This window comes from Poecilia formosa, unplaced genomic scaffold (assembly GCF_000485575.1).
Source record: "Poecilia formosa unplaced genomic scaffold, Poecilia_formosa-5.1.2 Scaffold207, whole genome shotgun sequence".
Lineage (NCBI taxonomy): Eukaryota > Metazoa > Chordata > Actinopteri > Cyprinodontiformes > Poeciliidae > Poecilia > Poecilia formosa.
In genome coordinates this window covers 728015-734402 of record NW_006800146.1, presented here as the reverse complement: position 1 = coordinate 734402, position 6388 = coordinate 728015, and positions in this window count along the sequence as shown.

The following is a 6388-nucleotide window of genomic DNA, read 5'->3' as shown; positions in this document are numbered from 1 at the left end:
GGATGGAGGGTGTGGAAGGTGGGGGGTACAGCAGACTTCGCCGCTCTGGTTAGTCACGACTCCTCTCTGCCCGGCGGATGAGTGTGAGCAACAGGGTGAATGTGAGCTGCCCCTCCTCCTGTTGATGGGTTTACCTCCGTGTTAATCAGCACACGGCTATAACAGCCAGAGCAGAAAGGCGATATATGTGTGCGAGTGTGTGTGTGCGCGTGTCTGTCTTTCTTTGTGAGGAGCCAATTTAGTCTTGAGTCAATGTGAGAGCAGATGCGTTTAGCTGTGATCATTCAGGTGAAAGGGGCTGGGCAGTCCTCGCAAAGATAGAGACAGAAGCATGAGAGTGTGTCTTCATGTGTGTGCGTGCGTGCGTGTGTGTGTGTGTGTGTGTGTGTGTGTGTGTGTGCCCTTTAAAGAGTCGTACAACAACACGGAGCAAAGATGTGGGAGACATCTTCCTCCTTCTTCCCTGAATAGAAGCAAAGTTAAAAATCAATAAGACACCAGCAGAGGAGAAGCTCTAAAACCAATGGATCGATGTGCCTTGTGCACTTTGTGGTTTCTTTTTGCATTTTCTAGAAGAAGAAGAAGAAAAAGAGGAAAAAACATGTTTCACTGATCTAATAAGAGCATTAAACTACAGGAATAAAAAGGCTTTAATGAGATTATGCTGAATCACTATATTAATTCATGCACCCATCTATTGTCTACACCTCATTTTGCTTGCAGTCTTGAAGGCGATTGTGATCAATCACAGCTGCATTTCCATTGACCACATATTTGCATAATTCAACATTTCAAGAATAAATTTGCTTACTGAAAACGTGTCAATTTAAAAAAAAAAAGTCTGTTTTTCTAAAATTGATTTATTTCTCAAAACTCCAACGGAAATTTTTTTTTCGCATCGCAGGAGTCACATGATCAACAACCGGATGTTACTGCTGGCACAAACCACAAAGAAGAAGATGACAGGAAGTAGTTGGAGGATCGTGGCGTGGCATATTTTTTAACGACTTATGATGTGCACAAACTTATTCACGTGTGATTTTTCTTGCGTTTTTTTATTTAATAAAAACTGCGCTATTACAAAATTGTGTTTTTTTTAGTCTACTTTAGTGCAACTTAGACAAAGTTTTGTGCACATTTGTAATGGAAACGTAGCTACAGAAACACAAGAAAAACAGTCATGCACCACACACTCACACCTGAGGACAAATTGGAGCAACCAGCCTAACAATAATTAAATTAATGTCATATAATAAATCTAACAGTAAACCTAATAATTAGGAGTGCACAATATCTCGGCACAAACATCAGCATCAGCCAATATTAGTCAATTAAAACATATATATATATATTGTATCTGCCCCAAAATTGGGTCAATATTAACAGCCGATATTTATTTCCATCTTGTTGCCATTTGTTTCTTAGGGGAAGGAGGACGGTCATGTGGTGTTGGTTTGGTCATGTGACAGTAATAGTGACGCAGCAAAGGATTGTAGGGAGTTTAACAGAAGCAGAGAAGCAGTACAGAGGTCAATGACGTGGTGTTTTCAAGGTATCAAAAGGGTTATATATATCAGTTATCGGCCATAACAGCTATACTAATATTGGATATCAATAACAGCTGAAATCATCATATCTGTGCATCCCTAGCAATAAATAATAATAATTGTGCTTTTCCCACCTCCATTAAAAAAAGAAAACAAGATGGTCAAATGTAATATAGCTGATATAAATCAATTGCAGATTAATAGGAGTCTGTTGTACTTATGTTTTTTATAAAGAGCATAACTGCAAAAAGGTTTAATATTCTGCAATACATTTACCTGAAAACGTCCAGTAAACAGGTTCTTAAGATTTAAATAATATATAAAATATGTAAAATAATGTACCCATAATAATAACTGTAGTAGTCACATGTTTTCTTATTTCAGTAAGAGAGCATTTTATTTTTCAGTCTTAAATAAGGACGTCATGTATATGTTTTTATTATATATCTCTAAGTAAATAAAATGGACACAAGTAATAAAAAGGGACATTTATAAATATTTGACGAGTTTGAATCAACATATGTATTTAAAATATTTTTTTTTCTTTTTTCTGGGAGTGTTTAAAAAATGCTTGTTAGCAGCGCTGCTAGCAAACCTCTGATCACAGAACCAGAGAGTTTGCTGTCAAACCAGACAAACAGACCTGGCATTTTGACTGAAAAGTCAAAGTCAGTCAGCTAACTATTCGCCAAATGCGTTCATTAACTAATTTATCTGCATTGTGTCATCACTAGGTTTAAACTTGAATGTGTGCAACTTATTATGATAGGATTAGTTTAATAATATTTTACTGAAAATAAATTGGGATCTTGCTGTGCGAGATGCCTTCGGGTGACGTTGTGAGCTGATGCTATGTGATTAAACTGAGCTGAACAAGCAGGCAAAATGTAAACAAAGATGCTGAGCTATTCTGAAGAACTGTTAAAGAGCACTTTGAGAAGGTTACCAGAAACTCTTTCTCTTCTAAAGAAGATAATAAGAAATGGGTGAAGCTTTAAACTTGACCACACTGATACATAACCTTTTTGCTTTATTGTGCTTTTTATATCTTTATTTTTACATTAGTGCCTGTTTCTCTTCCAGTAGTTACGCCTTAGCTTCATGTACCTTCACAGCTGTTTAACGCCTCTTTATCAACTTGTTTATTTGTGCAGCACATTTCAGCAACAAGGCACTTCAAAATGCTTCACACCAGAAAAACAAAACCCATCATGGAAAAAGTAAACATTGTATTTTACCAAATACTATAATCTGAATCATCAAGCACATATATAATAAATATATATATATCAATATTAAAGTTATTAAAAATCAAAGGCAGCTCTAACAGGAGGGATTTAGTCTTTTAGACTCCATGTCATAATTTGATGGTCGCTTACGCTTTCAGCTTTACTCTATTCTTGATAGAAATATCCAAGGTCATTTTTTATTGCTCTTAAGAAAAAGAATAGAATTTACACACCAGAATTTCCTTTCTTAACTGAAGAACAAGAGAAAAAAAAATCTTAAACACCATATCTGACACAATAGAGTGACTACGATGGTGATAAAACTAATCTAAGCTGAAAAAATATTCAAGGACAATCCTAGAAATTGACAGACTAAAAGCAAAAAGTAAACAAATATCCTCCATCTTGCAAACCAATAAAATTTAAAAAAAGAGCAACACTGAAACGCAAAACAAAACCCCACCTCTTTAACATAAATAAAACATGAGTCAAAGGTGCGAATGAAACAGATGAGGGTGTGAATATATTTTATTTATGCTCGACAAATTTCTCTCTCTTTTTTAATCTATTTTCAGTCTCCATCTGTCCTCATAATCCAGTTACATATTTGTTCCAGTGAGTTCTTTACTTGTGCAAATAAAAGAAAAAAAAATGTTTGAGCCGTGATGATTGGAAAGCTTCCTGCCACGAGAACACACGAGAGGTTTCCATGTTGAACACTGATCCACGAGGTCAGCGGCAGTTTATCACTGAGAGTTTAGGACGAGCAGAGCAGGAAGACGTCAGCCTGAGAAGAAGTGTGTGAGCGCGCGACATCTGCTCCATCTGCTGCCACTTCAGCACAGACTCCAGTCACTCTGATGCAGAAGGAGGCTGCAGGTGAGGAATCTGGTTCAAATCAGATTCTGCTCAGGAAATAAACGTGGCGGCGCATAAAAAGCCTGATTAACTCTCCAATTGATTAGCTGTTGTTCCAGAGCGGTCTACTTACTGAAAAAATGTCTCCGTTTCTCAGACTCTCTTCCATTACATCCCTCCTTTTACGCTCAGAATATCATGAAGGTTTTTTTTTCTATGTTATATCTTTCAAGAAGTGAGGCATAATTTGTCATGTTTTGTTTGTTTTAAGGTCAAGAATGTAAATTAACCTCATGTGCAACCTTTTCTGGGAAAGACTACTTTATCAGCAAAGTAGTCTTTCTGATAAAGACTACTTTAGTACTTAGCAAAGTACTAATCAAAAAAGAGAGCGAGAAAAAAAAACTCAGAAAATATCCACATTTTTAACTTTTGAAGTTCAGAAATTTCCAAGTTTTTCTCAAAAATGTCTGAGATTAATCTCAACATTTGTAGGTTCTTTGGTGGAAATTTACTCATTGTTTTCCTCTCTACAATGGTCCTAATACGTAGTCATAGAGATCTCATGCTGAGCAATTTTAATATATCAAATTTTAGTCTGTAATATGAGGCTCATATTGGCAGAAAACTCAGTCAGGAGGAGGAATTCTTAATTATTTTTCTTTCTCATCACACATTTTGAAGAAGGAATTATGTGATCTTATATGTATATGATATCAATTTACAGAGTACATTATTCCCTACTAATTCAACAAAGTAAGCAAAACAAAGTAAGTGTGAAGGTAAAAAAAAAATAAGCTAAAGAATCACTTTTTAAAGAAACTAAGATACAAATCTAACTTTTCTACAATTTTCAGACTTCTAGGGGAATTTTTAAATTCATCCTAAGATTTATGTTAAATAAAAATGGGGGTTTGATACAGAGGTTTGATTTAAAATCTCAAAGCCTCCTAAAAACATATGCACAGTCATCACATAACCACCACAACAGAGCTAACAGAAGATGCTTTCTGTGGTCAAAATCAGGTAATCATCTCAATGCAGCTTTAGAAAGTCGCCCAGGTCTCCACTGGCTTTTAATATTTCTGTGGTTTGTCACTCTGGATTATCCTGAAACTGAAACTTGGAAAAAAGAAATGTTCCTATTTAAGCTGAACCTTTGAAAAAGAACAGAGAAAAACGACACAAAACTCTGACGAGCAAAAATCTAAATACAAAAGCAACAGGAACCTGCAGCATCTGGGGACAGAGACGTCAACAGGCTTAGGTCGCCCAATCAGAATACAGATACCACCTAACAACTGACGGCACACGAAAAATCTGATGACAGGATGTTTGCACATTTATGGCTTCACTTGTGATCATTGCATAAAATAACAAAAACTTTCAGTTTAAAAACTAGTTTTTAAAGATGAATTATTAACTAACCTTATATTATTAATCAAAGAGCTTTCTCAATGTTAAAATTATGTAAAAACATAAATAATTCACATTTAAAGAATAAGATGACATGGAATTGACGGGCATTTAGAGAAGACAGCTGCACAGCAGGAGCTTAAAAACATTCATGTTGATTCAGGGCTAATATAAAGAGGACAGCGTCATCACTGGGTTATGTCCTCCTGCTTATTGTTGCTTTGTGATTAAATCTGCACCCAGTGTGTATAAATTAGACAGGATTTAGTACACTACAAGTGAAGAGGAGTATATTGAATAATGATAATAGTGATAGGCTTTTCCTCCAGAGGGGACTGAATTGATTTTGAAAGTGCTCCATATTTAACGATGGCCAGCTGGATAAGGAACAAAAGTTCATGTACTGGAGGAGCAAACAAAACAAACATGGTTTTAAACTTGTGCAACTTCAGGCGTTAAAACCCGAGAGAGAAAACCTGATTAGTTTGCTCAGACTAGCAGGAAACCCCCCGCCCCCAAAAAACACAAGTCCTGATCTGAAGAAAGAAACAATCTCCCTCTGCTGATGCCTGTTTATTCTGGAGAGTGAATTTAATAAGACGCACACAGGCATACATACATTTCTTCTCCTTCACATCTTCTCAAGCGCATCTCCTGCTTCTGCATTTCAGTACTTGAAGCTCAGGCTCCCTCCCTCCTCGGTCGTCTTATCATCAAAGGTTGAATCCGCCATCATAATCAGATTCAGGCTCTCAGCTGTGATAAGCCGGTAGGAGGCCGGCGGTCTCCTCACTGCCTGCGTCACAGTTTGTTCCCCTAAGTCACATAGCAGATCAAGATGTCTCTGTCAGACGAACATTATTCAGCTCCTTTTAGCAGGAATCGGGCAGAAGTTTAGGGACTAAACAGTGACACAACAGCCCAGCTTCAAATAAAGTGGCTGTTTTTTAATAGGAAATATGAGAAATTGAAGATTTTAGGTTCTTAAAACTAATGGAGGGACTCGATTGATTTTTTTTTAAATCGAGCTAATTGCAGCGTCTGTAATTAATCGCAATTAATTGAAAAATCAATTGTGATATGACAAAATTAGCAATATTTTCTTTCCTTATGAGCCTTCCTGCTGCTAAGTTATTGTGAAAAAAAAGATGAATTCAACAACAAAAATAATTATTGTTTTTAAGCCACTAATCATTCACATAACTTCTTATGAGAATTTTAATTTCTTCGGACTGCGGATGCTGGCATTAGAGTTGGGGACGTCTTTGTTTGCTGCACCATGGTTAGCATTACATGCTATTTTAGCCTTGGTTAGCTTTGGTGATACACCAACTCCTT